Below are 18,223 nucleotides of genomic sequence, written 5' to 3' on the forward strand. Positions count from 1 at the left end.
CTATACCCTGACTGTGTTAGCTACTTTTTGAGGGGGAGGAATGTTTGAGATGGGATATCTCTGTAGCCTCAGCTGGCCTGGAACTCATTCTGTAGGCCAGAAAGCTGTCCTCAATCTCACAGAGATCCTCCTGACCCTGCCTCCTAAGTGCTGGGACTAAGGGCATACATGACCATGCCTGGCTAAAATTTTGTTTTATTTTTATTTTATGTGTATGAGTATTTTGTCTACATGTGTGTAAGTTCAGTTGTATACAGGTTGTATACCTGTAACTCCAGTGCTGGTGGCCAGAAGAGGGCATTGGATCCTTTGGAACTAGAGTTACAGATGTTTGTTAGCTATCCTGTGGGTGCCGGGAACTCTTAACCATTGAGCCATCTCTTCAGCCCCATGTTAACTAATTTTTTAAGCCTTTAAAATGATTATACAGTCATTATATTCTGAGCACCCAGCAGGTACTAGGTTCTTCAGTGGAAGCCCGGCCTCCCCCCGATCTGCATCAGGAATCCTAGACACACATGAATACCTGTGACTCTCAGGGCCATGGTGTACACAGGGTCTCAGAATCTGTGTGTGCAGTACAGGTTGCCTGCCCCCACAGGCCTCGCACCAGTCTTGGACTAATCCTCCCAGGTCTCCACATGACTCCTTACACCTCCGAGATGTGGTGAACAGGGCTTCTCTGTCTGTCCCCTGCCTTGGCCCAGTTCCTCATCCTTTGCTGTTTTTAGAAGCTCACGGTACTTGTTGAATGAATGTTTAATCACACTCATCCCCATCCAGGATCTCTAGGACAGAGCATCTTAGGAACAGGATATAGGGAGGTTATATATATTTAGTTGAAATGGCCTGGGTCTCAATATGCTTTCCAGTTTGGTCTTAAACTCTGAGTTCAACCATCCTCTTGCCTCAGCCTCCTAAGACTGGGAGTGCAGGTTGTGTGCCACACAAGGATAGGGAGTTGTTGCAATGTCTGGCACTTCTGTGAATTCTGACTCAGTTGCAGAACACCTATGGTTTGTCCTCAGCATACAAGGGCAAAGAAAGGGGAAACATTTATCATGGAGTATCCACTGCGAACAAGTCATCCCACCATGTGGCTGCCGGCGGAGGCTGAACCTGGGTCCAGATGGTGCCCTGTCCCTCTCTGGGACAATCTCCTTTCACACACAAAGGCCAATACTTGGGAAGTTATGCCCACTCTACAGATGGGCACACTGAGGGGTACACAGATGCTGCACACTGGCAGGAGATGGACGGACAGTCCCCCAGGTGGTTTCCAGCCTTGAGTCTTCTTCAAAACCAGCAGCTGCTCCATGGGAGGGCCACAGGTGCTCAGGCTACCACTCCATCAGACACAGGACAACAACAAACTTCAAAAACATCACTGTAATGTCACTTTTCATCTTTGCCCATGATATTAAGATCAGGATATATATTAATTTAAATTTTTAAAAATTATTAATTAAAATATTTTATTTATTGTTTTTATTTTATGTATATGAGTGAGTACCTGCATGTATGTAAGTGCACCCGTGTCATGTGATGCCTGTGGAGGTCAGAAGAGGGTGTCAAATTCCCCCGGAACTGGAGTTACAGACAGTTGTTAGCCACCATGTGAGTGCTAGGAATCAAACCCAGGTCCTCTGTAAGAGCAGCTGGTGCTCTTAACCACTGAGCCATCTCTCCAACCCTGAGAACCAGTTTTAAAAAATATTCTTTATTATTTTTATTTTATGTGTATGAATGTATTGCCTGCATGTGTGTAAATGCATCCGTGTCGTGTGAAGGCATTGGATTCCCCTGGAACTGGAGTTACAGATGGTTGTTAGCTGCCATGTGGGTACTGGGACTGCATGTATGTAAGTGCACCCGTGTCATGTGATGCCTGTGGAGGTCAGAAGAGGGTGTCAAATTCCCCCGGAACTGGAGTTACAGACAGTTGTTAGCCACCATGTGAGTGCTAGGAATCAAACCCAGGTCCTCTTCAAGAGAAGTCAGTGCTCTTAACCGCTGAACTAACTCTTCAGTCCCTGGAACTGGATAGTCATTAGCCGCCACGTGGTGTTGGGAACTGAACCTGGGTCTTCTTCAAGAGCAGCCAATGCTCTTAACTACTGAGTCATCTCTCCAGCCCCAAGCCTATATATTTTTAAAAGAAATAGGGGTGTCACTATATTACCCAGGGTGACCACAAACTCCTGGGCTCAATCACTAAACTTTAACAAAAAGGGGGTATGTTAAATCAGAGATGACCACTGTTGGAATTTCTCTTAAGTTCTTTTGTATTAGGTAGATAACACAGCTTTACTAATCTAGGGCTAGGAATCTAAATCAATGGTAGCAAAGCACTGCAAGAAAAATAAATTTAAAAATCAAATTACTCCTTAATATCCTGTTGTGTAGCAATGTGACTAGTATTTATTAAAATTCACTATGTGCCAGAAATATTTTTCTGGCAAATATTTCCCCTATTAATAAATATTCTTTGAAGATTATTTTTGGGATTTTGTGGGATTTATTTATTTATTTATTATTTATTTTTCATTGTTGTTTGAGACAGGGTCCTCTTTGTAGCCCCAGCTGTCCTGGAACGCACTATGTAGATCAGGCTGGCCTTGATCTCACAGAGATCTGCCTGCTTCTGCTTCCCAAGGGTTGGAATTAAATATTTTTATAGATGGTGCAATGAAAACAATTTTTAATGATTGTATACTATTCCACTCAGAGTTGTACCATGGTTTATTTATCCATCCTCTGGTTTTGGGCATTTAGTTTTTCGTCTGTTTTATTGATTTTGTCTTTTCCTTGGCGGTATCATCAATAATGCTGGAGTGAGCATTCCAGTATGCTCCTTTTCTAATTAGCATAAATTTACATATGTATTTTAGAAAACACACAAAAAAGCATCATTGTGCATTGATTGGACTATCCACAGTGTGTCTGGGTGGGGTTCTAGGTACGGTATGATGGATCAAGTCTGGCTAGTCTGGGGCCTCTGAGGTTCCCCAGAGGCCGGGCCTGGGGTTCGAGCCGCAGTCACTCCGCCCCGAGCGCATGCGCGCGCTGTCCTCCGCCAGCAGTCTCAGTGCCTCTGGATCCCTCCCCAGTAGCTTGTCAAGGTTTCCGGCGGCGCAGGAAGGTTACCTCCACTCCTGGGCTGGGCCCTGCGCACCCTCGGGAGCACTTCCTAGCGCTGGGGACCCGAGGACACTCGGGGACCCCTGTGACAGACACCGCCTACCTGCAGGGATTGCGCAAATTTAAGGGGCTGCAGCCTGGTGCGGGCACCGAGTCTTTTGAGTCCGAGCGTCTCAGCTTCTGTTGAGGGCCACAGGACATCTGTAACCGGGCCCGGAAGACTTGTGTTCCCACGTTCTCGGGGCCAGAGGATCCCCCCAGCCTGGGTGTGACCTGGGGTTGGTAAAGGCCCAGCGCCTGCGGGGCAGGGAACCGCACTTGTGAGCAGAAGTCCACAGAAAGGACTGACTAGTGACTGGTTAGCCCCAGACCTCTCATACTGCCCCACTCCTAGAAAATTTCAACACAATATCCACGTCCCCAATTCTATAGGATTAACTCGGCAAAGCGTTGGGGGAACAGACCCCAGGAACAGGGATCTAACTGTGGATAGGAATGGAGAAAAACCATGCAGAAAAACGAACAAAAATCAGACCAGAGTTCAAAGCCCAGCTCTTTCCTAGTTCATTAAAGAAAATATTTTTTTATTCATTTTTATTTTATGTATACGAGTGTTTTGCCTGCGTGTATGTAAGGGCACCTGTGTTGCGCAGTGCCCACGGAGGTCAGAAGAGGGCATCGGATCCCCTGGAATTGGAGTTTCCAACAGTTGTTAGCTGCCCTGTGAGTGCTGGGAGCAGAACCCAGGTCCTCTGCAAGAGTAGCCAGTGCTCTTAACTGCTCAGCCATCTCTTCAGCCCCCTTTTCTTTCTTTTTCTCTTCTTTTTTCTTTTCTCTTTTATTTATTTATCCAGCTCCGTTTCTTTTCTTCCCCTGTGCTCCCCTTTCTTTTTAAAAATATTTTAATTTTGTGTTTGAGTGTTTTTCCTGCAAGTGCACCCATGTCATGCAATGCCACAAGAGGCTTGAAGAGAGTGTTAGATCCCCTGGAACTGGAGTTACCAACAGTTGTTAGCCACCATGTGGGTGCTGGGACCCAAAACAGAGTCCTCTTTAAGAGTATCCAGGGCTCTTAACCGCTGAGCCATCCCTCCAGCCCCATCCTGGCTGCTTTTTTTTAAAGACTTAGTTCCCTCATCTGTGGAATGAACACAATGAACACTCTCCCTTGGTTGTTGAGAACTAAAACCCCATCAAGGAGTCAGCTCTCAGTAGCTGAGAGCCCACACTCTAGATTTAGTATTGGACTCATTGCCGCCCGCAATTAGAACTGCTAGAACTCAGCCCCAGCTCCTCTCTCTTCCTGGGGTCCTTCCCAGTCACTCCTGGGCAGAAGGAGCTCAGCAGCAGAAGGCAGGCAGGCTAGATGGAGGTTTGTGAGCGCCTGCGTGTGCTGAGTGCTTCTGTGCTTCCCTGGGAGACGTCCCGGACCTACAGCAGCTGTGGTGCAGAAGCCGCTAACGTCATGGGGCTTTAGACTACCCCTAGGAAATTGCACGGAGCCCCTCGGCTGGAGCCAGGGCTGGCACCTAGGGAGCAGGCCCCAGGCCCCAGCTCTCTACGCGGCCTCTCCTTCCGGTCCGTGTGCACCACCTCAGTGTCCTGGGCCTCGCCCCCTTCTCGTCTCTCTCGCACCTCCTTCTGCAGGCTCCCGCTCGCCTGGCTCAGCCTTCAGCAGCGCCGGTCCATGTCCCACACTGGCTGGCTCTGGCTCTGGCTCTGGCACTGGCTCCTGCGATCTCTGGCCTCTGGCTGCTCAGAGTAGCCGGCAGAGCCACCCTGGTCCAGTGAGCTGTGACAGGATGTGGCTGTTGCAGCTCAGATACCTTTCTTTTCCAGTAGTGAATGGCTTTCCTTTAAGGGGGGTTGGTGTGGCCCCCCAGAAAAGACCATTCGGAGTCACCCCACATCCTAGCCTCTCTACTGGCTGTTTCTGGCCTGGGGTACATTATACCATCAAAAACCACCAATCTCCCCCCACCCCACCCCTCAAAAGCCAAACAAACAACAGCAACAACAAAGCAAAAACCCCACCTAAAACCCAAAAGCAAGAAGCCGTTGCAATACTGGAGAGAGGCATTTAAAATAAAATCAAGTCCCACCATCTCCCTCCATATATACGCACATACACACGTGTGTCCATTCAAAGACAATTCCTTGGGGCCAATGAGATGGCTGGGCAGGTAAAGGCATTTGCTGCCAAGCTTGATGACCCGAGTTTGATCCCAGAACTCACATGGTGGAGAGAACTGACTCTTGAAAGTTATCCTCTGACCTCCATATGCATGCTGTGGCTCGTGTGCCCACATGAACACACGTCATACACACGTGTGCACAAGATTAGAAAAACTAGGCCGATTGCGGTGGTGTACACCTTTAATCTCAGCACTCAGGTAGCAGAGGCAAGTGGATATCTGTGAGTTCAAGACCAGCTTGGTGGCCAGTTCCAGGTCAGTCAGGGTCACATGTCTCAAAAAAATAAAATAAAATAAATTTGGGGGCTGGAGAGATGGCTCAGAGGTTAAGAACACTGGTTGTTCTTGCAGAAGACCCAGGTTCGAATCCCAGCACCCACATGGCAGCTAACAACTGTTCGTAACTCTAGTTCCAGGGGATCTAATAGCCTCTTCTGTCCTCCGAGGGCATTGCACGACACGGGTGCACTCACCTACATGCAGGCAATACTTGCATACACATAAACAATTTTACAAAAGAAAGAAAAGAAAAAGCAATTCTGGAAGATTCCTGATCTTTAGTGTGCACCATTGGGATTAGTTCCCTGGGAGTGGTTGCTTGTTGTAAGCTTTGGACCTTTGTATGTTGCTGGATTCTGAGGGTTTAAACCTGATGTCACCATGTCTTTGTGTGCAGACTGACTTCTTTTGCAGTGACCAAAAGTTCTCTGCCTGCCTCTTAGTATTCATATCTGTAGAGGAAAAACATGGAGCCCCCCCACCTGTTCCTACCCACACAGTATCACGCCTGGGGTTTGAGTGACAGAATGACAGGCAGTCAGGTGCTGCTGGAGGAGCTGTCACGACGGCTGTCATCCTCCCCCGGGGCTGTGGCAGGCGTGCTGGGGCCTCCAGGGACACAACTGCATGAGAATGGTGCCCCCAACTTCTTCCTCAGCAGGCCAAGTGGCAGGGGCATCATTGAACAGAGAGCTGCTGTTGCTCTCCCTTAGGTGAGCGAGCTCCTGCCAGGAGAGAGCCATTTCCAAGATGCATTGGATGGGAAATTGCTGTACCTGACAGGCTGGCCTAGAGAAGACCAGAGAGACAGGCCCTGGCTTCCCATTGGTGTTGGCTGAGGGGGAATGAGCCAGGATGCAGAGCCTCTGCAGCCTTCTCAGCCTCTGAGGGTGCTCCAGAGTACATGCTAGGTCAGGCCTGGGGAACCAGGACTAGTGGGGAGAAACTACCCCATATTTTAATTTTTGCATTTTAATCATTGAATTTTTCATTTTTACCTTATTTTAACATTTATTCTAATTAGATTTATTTCATTAATTTAATGCTTACCTTTCTTTAACTTTACTTATTTATTTGTTTATTTTATGTGTTTAAGTGTTTTATCTGTCTGTATGTATGTGCACACCTGCATGCAGTGCTGGAAGAGACCAGAAGAGAGCATCAGATCCCCTGGGACTGGAGTTACAGAGGTTTATGACCCACCATGTGGTTTCTGGGAACTGAACCTGGTTCATCTACAAGAACAGCCAGTCTTTTAACTGCTGAGCCATCTCTCCAATCCCAATAATTATCTTTTTATTATTTTATATTTCACTTTTTTATTTGTTTACTGAGACAGGGCCTCAGGTAGCCCAGGCTGGAATCCAACTCCTTGTGTAGCTGGGGATGAGTTTGATCTCCTGATCTTCCTATGTCAACCACTGTTCTCTGTTTTTGTGGTGCTGGGAATAGAACCCAGGGATTTTTGCATGCTAGCCAAGCACTGTATGATGGAGCCACCTCCCAGTCCATAGATTCATCTTTATTAATTTATTTTTTATTATTACACTTAATTGATTTGTGTGTGTGTGTGTGTGTGTGTGTGTGTGTTTATATGTTTACAATCCCTGGAATCCACGTTGTGGAAGGAGAAAACCGGCTCCTGAAAGTTGTCCTCTGACCTCTAATACACACACACACACACACACACACACACACACACTAAATGTTTAAAAAAAAGGGGAGGGCTGGAGAGATGGCTCAGTGGTTAAGAACATTGTCTGCTCTTACAGAGGACCTGGGTTTGGTTCCCAGCACCCACATGGCGACTAATAATCATCTGTAACTCCAGTTCCAGGGGATCCAACACCCTCTTCCACAGGTTTGCACACACAAGTGCACCTACAAACATGCAGGCAAAACACTCAAACACCTAACAATAAAATGTGTGTGTGTGTTTGTGTGTGTGTGTGTGTGTGTGTGTGTGTGTGTGTGTGTGTATGAAAGTTCCCAGAAAAACTGCATCTTAAAACTGAATATTCTATGGAGCTGGAGAGATGGCTCAGTGGTTAAGAGCACTGGTTGCTCTTACAGAAGATTGGGGTTCGATTCCCAGCATCCACATGACAGCTACCAACTGTCCATAACTCCAGTTCTAGGGCATCCAGGGAGCCACCTTCTCACCTCCATGGGCAGTGTGCAACACCAGTGCACTTACACACATGCAGGCAATACACTCATACACATAAAAACAAACAAACCAAAATCCTGCACATTCTACAAATCTAATTCAACTGATTAGAATTTAAGTGATTGTTTGGAATGTTGCAGGTCCAGAGCCCAATTACCATTTATCTTGGGACACCTTTAGCCCTTTAAATAGCCACTCCTTGTTTCTGACTTAATATCCTGTGACTATCAGATAAAAACCTTTTGGAATGTATTAACAGACCATCAACTTCCACCAACCAAAAGACTGCGTGTCAACAGATAGCATTTGAGCCCTATAGCTGAGATTTCTCTTTCCACCTACTTAATGTTTCCACCAGTGTATCTGAAAAGTGTCTGGATTTATGACTTTTCTTTGTTCTGTTAGTATAAAAACTTCGTGAAACTGTTACCATATTGGAACATGGAATTTGGGATACCCTGAATCTGTGTTCCTGGGCCATGGTCACTTATATTTGCTCCAGAATAGACTATCTCTTATCCCCTTTGTGGTGAGAGTTATGCTTTTGCATCAACATATATATAAAGGGTCAGAGAGATGGTTCAGTGGTGAAGAGCTCTTGCTGCTCTTGCAGAGGACCTGAGTTCAGATCCCAGCACCTGATGCCAGGTGTGGTGGCACATGCTCTTAAGCTCAGCGATAGGCAGAGGCAGGTGGATCTCTGTGAGTTGGAGGCCAGCCTGGTTTACAAAGTGAGTTCCAGGTCAGTCAGGGATATATAGTGAGACACTGTCTCAACAAACAAACAAAAAACAAAAACAAACAGATCTTAGCACTTTTGTTGGACAACTCACAACCACCCATAACTCCAGCTCCAGGGGATCCAATGCTCTCTTCTGGCCTCCATGGATACACACACACACACACACACACACACACACACACACTCAAACACACACACTCATAAATAAAAATTAAAAAACATCTTTTGGCCAGGTGTGGTGAAGCACACCTTTAATCCCAGCACTCAGGAGGCAGAGGCAGACAGATCTAAGTTCAAGGCCAGCCTGGTCTACATAGTGAGTTCCAGCCAGCTGGGGCTATAGGGAGACTCTGTCTCAATAAGACCCCCCCAAAAGGGGGGGGCTGGGCTCAGCAGTTAAGAGCACTGGCTTCTCTTGCAGAGGACCCACGTTTTGGTTTCCAGGTTTGGCAGCTAACAATCATCCTTAACTCTCTTCTGACCTCCGAGAGTGCTGCACATTAACATGGGTGCATTTACATACAGGCAGGCAATACATACACACATAAAATAAAAAAATAAATAAAATATTAAAAATAAAACAAAATAAAACTTTTTAAAAAAGAAAAAAAATCAAAAATAAAAGAAGAAAATTCACACACGGAGTTAGGCTTTGTGAAAGCACAGCTAGGAGACTCTCCCTGGCCCCAGGCTAACTCTGTGCTTTACCCCCATTCAATATTTTTCAAAGCCTTATAAATGTTTCTCTCTGTGTAACAATTACACATATAACTACACCTGTTTCTCTGTATGTAACTGTATAAAATCCGACCCGCGTTCTGCTCCTTATATCTTTCACTTAAGTGCATGTGTCAATCTTTCACTTGAGTGCGTGTGTCAGAGCTTTTACCATCACCAATCCAATCTGTCACGCTCTTTTCTAATGTTTTGTTCTCATAAATAATGCTGCAAAGAAACCAATCCTTAAAAGTGGAGTTGCTGGCTTCACTGGCATATGCAATTAAAATGTTGATAGCTTTTGTCAAATTGCATCCTCTAATGGCTCTAGTGACTTCGATTTGCACAAATAATCTCATCTGTCTGTTCACCCTCACCAACACTTTCTGGTATCTTTGTCAGTCATTTGACACTTTCTATTGATAGGCAAAAAAGCCATCTCATTTTAATTTGTATTTTAGAAGTCAAGAATGAAGATGTGTTCTCCTGTGGCTGTTACCTACATTGATCTCTCTAGTTATTTCTCATTTATTCTTTCTCCTGGGTCTGTTCTGTGTGGTTTATGGGTTTCTAACTGTTCTTTGTAGTTAAGGAAATTTGTACATCATCTCATCTTGTTGCACTTATTTTCGCCCAATTTATCTATTGTCTTGCTGTATTTTTGCCTCCAGGGACTCAGATGAATATATTTGTGCATTAACGGTCCCATTTTGAGGTTTTCATATTTAATTCACCTGCAGTTAATACTGATGTAAAGGAGAAAAGGTTTGGATCCACAGTTAATTGCTTTCTAAATGGCTGGCCTTTCTCCAGCACTGTTTACTGAAGAGCCCATTTCCCTACTGCCTTAGTGCCACTCTGAGAATATTTTAAATGCCCACATATATTTGGGTCTGTTTCTGGTTTGCTGTGTCCTATTGATCTTTCTGCCTATTTTTGTGGATGTGTGAAATTACCTTGTTTTCTTCAGCTTTAGAATGTTCTTTTAAAAAAGGTTTTTAATCCCGGTGTGGTGGTGCATGCCTTTAATCCCAGGACTCTGGAGGCAGAGACAGGTGGATCTCTGAGTTCAAGGCCAGCCTGGTCTACATAGCGAGTTCTGGGCTAGCTGAGGCTACAGGGAGACCTTGTTTCAAAAAGTCCAAAAAAACAATAAAAAAGCCTTTAAAATTATTTATTTTTTATTTTATTTATGTATATGAGTGTGTTTTTCCTGCATGTATGTAGGTGTACCTGGTGCCTGCAAACACCAGAAGAGGGTGTTCGATCCCCTGGAACTGTAGTTAAGGATGGGTATCAGCAGCCATGTATTGAACTCAGGTCCTCTGGAAGAGCAGTAAGTACTCTTAATCACTGAGCCAAATCTCCAGCCCCTACACTACACTTTTACTACCCAGTAAGATTACCTGTTAGAGGGTTTTAATTTAAATTTTTTTTTTTGGAGACAGGATCTCCCTGTAGCTGGTCTGGAACTCGATAAGTAGACCAGGCTTGCCTCCATCTCACAGAGATTCACCTGCCTCTGCCTCCTGAATGCTGGGATTAAAGGTGTGTGCCACCATGCCCGGTTTACCTGTTTTTTAAAAAAACAGGGTCTCACTATGTATCCCTGTCTGGACTAGAATTTGCTATATAGACCAGGTTGGCCTCTAGCTGCCTGCTTCTACCTCCCCAGTGCTTGGATTAAAGGTGTATACCTGTTAGAGGTTTGATGGCTGTTTTCATTTATTTATTTATTTATTTATTTATTTATTTAAATTTTTTAATTTTATGTGTATGCATGTATTGCCTGTATGTAGGTAATTGCACCCATGTCATGCAATGCCCCAAGAGGTCAGAAGAGGCTGTCAGATCCCCTGGGACTGGAGTTACAGACAGACTGCTGAGCGGTGCCCCCAGCCCTCACTGGTGAATTCTTAGACAAGTGCCTCACCATTGATCTGCATCCACAGCCCTTGGTTTTTTGAGATGGGGTCTTGCTATGTAGCCATGGCTGCCCTATAATTCACGATCCTCCTCCCAAGAGCAGATTTACAGGTGTATACCAGCACTGCCAGCCCAAGGCATGTTTATATTGACAGTGGGGAAGGGCAGGAGAGGGCTGCCCCAGCCTCTGGGCCCCTCAACCCCTTATCCCTTCCTCTCTCCCACTCAGAGAAGATCTTCTCAGAGGTGACTCCCAAGTGCGAGAAATGTCAGAGTGTGGTGAAGCCTGGTGAGCCTTGGGGCCAGGGACTGGGGGGCAGGGATTGAGGCTGGGACCCCTTTCCCCCACTGACCCCTCCCGTAGGCCACACTCCCACACATCCCATCTGTGGTCACCTCTGCTCCCTGGCTAGTCTACTGTCCTGGGGAAAGTGAGGGGCACTGGTCCCCCCTGCACCCAACTCCCCCTCAGCCCTCTACTCCTGCCTGTTCTGTTTCTATCTCCTGTGTCACACTCTCCTTTGTCTCTGTGTCCATCTGTCTCCACCTCAGACATCGTGTTTTTCGGTGAGAACCTTCCGGCTCGCTTCTTCTCCTGCATGCAGTCAGTAAGTGCCTGCCTGGACTTAGCCCATGTGCTGCAGGGACCCGGGGAAGGGGTGACAAAACCTGGGCAGAGGGTGCAGCTCCTCACTGACCACTCCCCACAGGACTTCTCGAAGGTGGACCTCCTCATCATTATGGGCACCTCGCTGCAGGTGCAGCCTTTTGCCTCCCTCATCAGCAAGTATGTGGGAGGGCAGCAGGGCTGTGGGTCAGCTGGGTATTAGGGGTGCCAGAGGAGATCCTGACCCCAAGCTCCTCATTCCCAGGGCACCACTGTCCACCCCACGCCTGCTTATCAACAAGGAGAAGACAGGCCAGGTAAGCTTGCCTCGACTCCCCCCCTCTCCCACTCCCCTCTGCTCACTGGAGGCATCCCTTCCCTCCCACCATTTCCTCAGGAGCAGACAAGTCTCAGTGTAGAGTCCTTCCTGGGGAGTAGCAATACTGTAGATTCCCCAGTGCAGGCTGGAGAATACGGGGGTCAGGCCCCAGGCCACCCTGACACCACAGGCCTGTAGGTCATTCAAGACCCTTTTGAGCAAATGGCAGAATCCCAAGTGGAGCCTGCTGAAACCTGAGCGCTTCCTGGGCCCAAGGGACCATTGTACAGCTGAGGTGCTGTCCAGGCCTCTCTCACCTGTCCGCAGGGGTGGCCTTGACCCTGGGTAGGCGTTCCCTGCTGCAGACTGTCCCTGCTGGGGAGAATGTCCTCCAACACTGGAGCATAGACGTCAGAAGGACATTTACCATGTGTGCCACACAGTGTTCCAAGCACTGACAGTCCCATGGCACCTGAGGACCCCCTCAGATACTACAATCTGGAGATGCTCAAGCCTCATGACCTGTCAAAGTGTTTGCATAGAACCCACACACATACTCCTGTGATCAAAACCGTCTCTGGGTGACTCATAGTATCTGATACAGTGGAAACACTAGATACATAGTCCTGATACTCTTGGTTTTGTGGAGTTTTGAGACAGGCTCTCATGTCCCTGTCCTCAAATTCACTATGTAGTTGGAGATGACCTTGAACTCCTGCTCTTCCTGCCCGCACCTCCCAAGTTCTGGAATTATACAGGCATGTGCCACCACACCTATTTGTTTATTTGCTTGGGAGGAGCTTTTTTATTTATTTATTTATTTAAATTTTTTAATTTTATGTGTATGCATGTATTGCCTGTATGTAGGTAATTGCACCCATGTCATGCAATGCCCCAAGAGGTCAGAAGAGGCTGTCAGATCCCCTGGGACTGGAGTTACAGACAGTTGTTAGCTGCCATGTGGGTGCTGGGATTTGAACCCGGGTCTTCTGCAAGAACAACCAGTGTTCTTAACAGCTGAGCCATCTCTCCAGCCCCTCACTTACTTATTTTCCGAATGACATTTAGTGTTGATTGCCTCCTGGGAGGGCAATATGAAGCACACACTTACAACAATAATGTAATCACATCATCATATGTGCTGTGGAGGGAAAGTCATGGGGGTGGGAAAGGGGAAGGTGGAGCTGAAGGTTTTATCTGTGTTTCAGAAAAATGACGTATCTGGCAAATATATAGCTCATTTACAGAAACAACATTTTACAATTCTCTCTCTTTCTCTCCTTCCCACTCCCTCTCCCTCCTCTTCTTTAAGATATGGTCTCACGTAACTCAAGCTAGCTTTGAATTCTCTATGTAGCCAAGAATGACTTTGAACTCCCAATCCTCCAACCTCCTCCAAAGTATGTAGAACAGACTGGCCTTGATCTCCCAGAGTGCCACCTGCCTCTGCTTCCTGAGTGCTGGGATAAAGCTGTGCACCATGCCACCCAGCCATGACCTCTTTTCATCCAGTGTATTTTATTTTAAAATTTTTATTTATTATTATTTTTTTAATTTTACGTGTATGAGTGTATTGCCTGCATGTATGTGAGTGCGCCTGTGTTGTGCAATGCTGAGGAGGTCAGAAGAAGGCTTCGGATTCCCCTGGAACTGGAGTTAAGGACAGTTCATAGCTGCCATGTGGGTGCTGGGAATTGAACCTGGGTCCTCTGCAAGAGCAGTCAGTGCTCTTAACCCTGAGCCATCTCTCCAGCCCCATTTAGTATATTTTCTAACCCATTGTTACAGAGGATCATTCTAAAATCTTTTTTTTTCTTTTTTGAGAGAGAGGCAGGGTGACATGCAGCCCAGACTGGCCATGAAGTTGTTATATTGAGGCTGACTTTGAACTACTGATCCTCCTGCCTCCATCTCCTGAGTGCTGGGATCACTATGTCAACTTCTAACGGGGACGTTGACCCTTAGTTCAGTTGAGCTTCTGATATTTTCATGATGACTTTTATTGCTCTGTTCCCAGTCCCTGTAAGGTGCCTGGCAGGTGGTGACTTTTGAGTAAGCTCAGGGTATTTGGGCACCTTGACTTTGCATTTGGAATTCTCAGGCATGGGATGCTGAGGATATGGTGGCTGTAATGACCAACTTTAGTTCCTTCCTGTAGGGATTCTCTTTCTGCTCCTCATTCTACCTTGTTCTGATTTGAAGGATCAGTCACAGTTCACTAGAAAAAAATGACTGAGGGCATCCATTCAATGGTGCCTGTGACCATCAACAGTGATTTTTCTGCAGAGTATGTGACAGTATAGGCAATTTCCATGCAGAAAAGCACAGAATGATCAGAGCCAGAACAGAAACTGTACAAACTGTGATTTTGCTTCATCCTGTTCCCAGGCAGCCATTCTGTGCCTGCTACATGGTGGGCACCCTGTAAATACTTCATGGAACAAAGGAACTGGTATAGAACACACTGGAAATTCTAGGAGCACCAAGATTATAAATAAATAAATAAATCATTTTTTAAAGGGCCAGTGAGATGGTTCAGGGGGTAAAAGTTTGTCACTCAAGTCTAACAACCTGAGTTTGATATTCATCATTGAAACCTAGTGCCAGTCGTGGTAGTGCAAACCTTTAATACCAGCACTCGGGAGGCAGAGGCAGGCGGATCTTTGTGAGTTCGAGGCCAGCCTGGTCTACTTAGTGAGTTCCACAACAACTGGGGCTACATGGAGACACTGTCTCAAAAAGACAAAAAAAAAAGTGCCAAATGTGGTGGCTGGAGTATGTATTATCAGCACTCCTACAGCAAAATGTGAGGTGGAGACCCCTAGGAACAACCTGGAAGTTTGTGTTTGCTTAGGTAGCCAAGTGACAGAGAAAACAGACCCTGCCTCAACCAGGTAGAAGAGAGGAGACTCTGGAAAAGCCTCTCTCTCTCTCTCTCTCCTTCCCTCCCTCCTCTCTCTCTCTCTCCCCCACCTCCCCCGGGGCTCACATAGCCCAGGCTGGCCTTGAACTTGCTGTGTAGCCTAGGCAGCCGGTCTTGAATTCCTGGTCTTCCTGCCTCAGCTATTCAAGTGCTGTGATTATAGCTGTGTGCCACTAGGCCCACCTGATGTGCTTATCTTTTAGTTTTGTATGTCATATCTTCCAAGATGTCTGTAGTGAACATATTTCCCTTCGTTTTGGTGCAAGCCTTCCTGTGGTGGCTGTCCTGGGCGGCCACCAGAGGGCAGAGTTGTTCTACTGTGGAAAATTGTAATCACTTGCCAGAGTAGCAAACAGCTTTGAAGTCTTGTGGAGCCATCTGTGTGGAGACCTTCAGGAGACAAGAATCAGCCCATTTCTCCCTCATTCACCCCACAGTTCCCCAGACTGGGATCAGAGCACCTCTTTCTGCCTCCTGTGTGATGAACCTGGCCTCACACCATTTGCAAACAACCATTCCTTTAGAACTGATCCCCATTCAAGGAAGAGCTTTACCAGACACCTGCAGTGGAAAAGGCTAGCTTTCTATCCTCCATACACACCTTCCAGAGCCCACCTCAGGCTTCCTAACTGCCAGATTTAGGCAGAGAAGTTTGTTTTCCTCTCCCCAAGTAGGTGTTGAACATCTGACCTGCATGGGTCTGGAGCAGAGGTCCCTTTTGACATGAAGCTCAATAGTTTAGCCTATGTGTGAAAATGGACAAAGAACAAGAGTAAAAAAAAAAAGTAACCAGCCAGGTGTGGTGGTGCACACCTTTTATCTCAGCACTTGGGAGGCAGAGGCTGGTGGATCTCTCTGAATACAAGGCCAACCTGGTCTACATAGCGAGTTCTAGGCCAGCTGGGAGATCTTGTCTTAAAAAGACCAAAAAAAAAAAAAAAAAAAAAAAAAAAAAAAAAAAACAACCAAACAAAGAAAAACAAAGAAAGAAAGAAACAAGGACAGCCAAGTAAAGTATGGTAGTGTGGTACAGTGTGATGCACACCTTTAATCCCAGCACTCTAAAAAAAAAAAAAGAAATTTCAGGGTTGTGATAAATACTATGAAGAAAATAAAATAGGACAAGGGGACTGAGAGTTAAGGGCTGGGGATATTAGTGTGTGTGTGTGTGTGTGTGAGATGTGTATATTTGTGTGTGCATACATGTACACACACATGCATGTGGAGGCCAGAGTTGTCAGGAGTCTTTCTCTATCACTCTCCACTTACTGAGTAACTGACTGATTGATTGAGATAGGGTTTCTCATTGAACCTGGAGCTCACCAACTTGGCTAGGCTGGTGGACCAGTGAGCTCCAGGGAATCCTCTTGTCTCTGCCTCACCAGAGTGAGGGGTTATAGGCACCCAGCAACCAACACACCCATTCATCTTTAAATGAGTGTTGAGGGGCTCAGCGGTTAAGAGCACTGGCTGCTCTTGCAGAGGACCCAGATTTGGTTCCCAGCACCCACATGGTGGCTAACAACCAGCCTTAACTCCAGTTCCAGGGATCCAATGCCCTCTTCCGGCCTCTGCAGGCATTGCACACATGTGGTGCACTTAGATACATGCAGGCAGAATGCTCATGCACGTAAAACAAAAATAAATAGATTTTTGAGAAAGGTGCTGGATATCTGAACTCAGGCTTGTATGGTAAGCACTTTACCAACTGAGTCATACCCCCAGCCCCTGGGAATATGCTATTTTATACAAAAAGGTCAGGGGAATCTCTGATGAGGTTAACTTCAATGAAGGAGCTAGATTCGAGGGAAGGCTGAGGGTAGCACCACAGTGAGAGAGGGCTTGGCTACCACATAACAAGGTCTGGGTAAGATCCCCGGAACCCTGAAATAACACAGACCTCATTGAAACAAAACAACAGCTACAGAAACTAGTAGGAGAAGATAGAGGGAACAGAATGTGCAAAGGCCCTGTTGCACAGAGTGCTTATGTGGGAGTATGTATGTGGAACTGGGGCTTCAGAACCTACAGGGATATACGACTCCATGGGTCCTCCTCCCACTAAGTGGATTCTGGGGATTCAACTTGGGTTGTCAGGATTGGTGGCAAGCATCTTTAGCACTGAGCCATCTCACTTTGCTGGCCCTGTTCCCCTCCCCCGAATCATTTATCATTCTATAACATGTATGGATTTCACTATTTATTACCTCCCCTTCTAGAATTTAAGCTACATTTTTTTGGTGGTTATATTTACTTCTGGGTTTCTAGAACCTTGAATAGGGCCTGGCAACAAGGTGGCACAGTAAATAGGTATGTGATATGAATGGAAAGCAGCAGTTCACAGCTCGCTTGTTCCAGCTCTAGCCTCTTCCTTGAAGGCAACCATTTTTCATTGTTTTTCCTAGCATTTGGCTCAGTTTCTCCAAACATGTAACTATTGCAACTTTTGTTATTATTGTTGTTTTGTTTGTTGTTTTTAAGACAGGTTCTCATATGTAGCTGTGGCTGGCCTGGAACTTGCTATGCAGACCAGGCTGGCTTCGAACTGGTATAGATCCTCCTGCCTCTGCCTCCCCACTGCTGGGATTATAGGCATGCACCACCATGCCAGGTTTGCAATTTTTTTGGGGGGGTCTTTTTGAAGCAGGGTCTCCTTGTAAGCCCCAGCTGTTCTGGAACTATGTAGACCAGGCTGGCCTTGAACTCACAGAGATCCACCTGCCTCTGCCTCTCAAGTGCTGGGACTACAGGCGTGCGCCACCACACCCGGCTCAGGTTTGCAATTTTTTAAAGTTTATTTTATACATTTTAACCCCCTACTGACTTTCCCTGATTCTCCTATTACCTGTCATCCCTAAACTGATATTTTACATCTAGTTAAGTCATTACAACTATGTAAATAATGTACATATTTTTCATTGCGAAGACAAATTTGTACCCTGATTATATTTCTTTTCACATGCAGCTTTTTACTCTTCCCAGAGCTTCTAATTGCTTGTTTCTTTCCCTGCAATGTTTATTATTATTTGTGCTGGATAGCTTTAGTGTCAACTTGACACACCTGGGTTGAGGGAGCCTCAGTCGGGGAATTGCCTCTATTGGACTGGCCTGTGGCCATGTCTGAAGGGCATCCTCTTGATGAGTGATGTGGGAGGGCCCAGCCCACTGTGGGTGGTGCCACCCCTGGGCAGGTGGGCCTGTGTT

Source organism: Nannospalax galili, unplaced genomic scaffold (assembly GCF_000622305.1).
Source record: "Nannospalax galili isolate Female #2095 unplaced genomic scaffold, S.galili_v1.0 scaffold1191, whole genome shotgun sequence".
NCBI classification, from domain to species: domain Eukaryota; kingdom Metazoa; phylum Chordata; class Mammalia; order Rodentia; family Spalacidae; genus Nannospalax; species Nannospalax galili.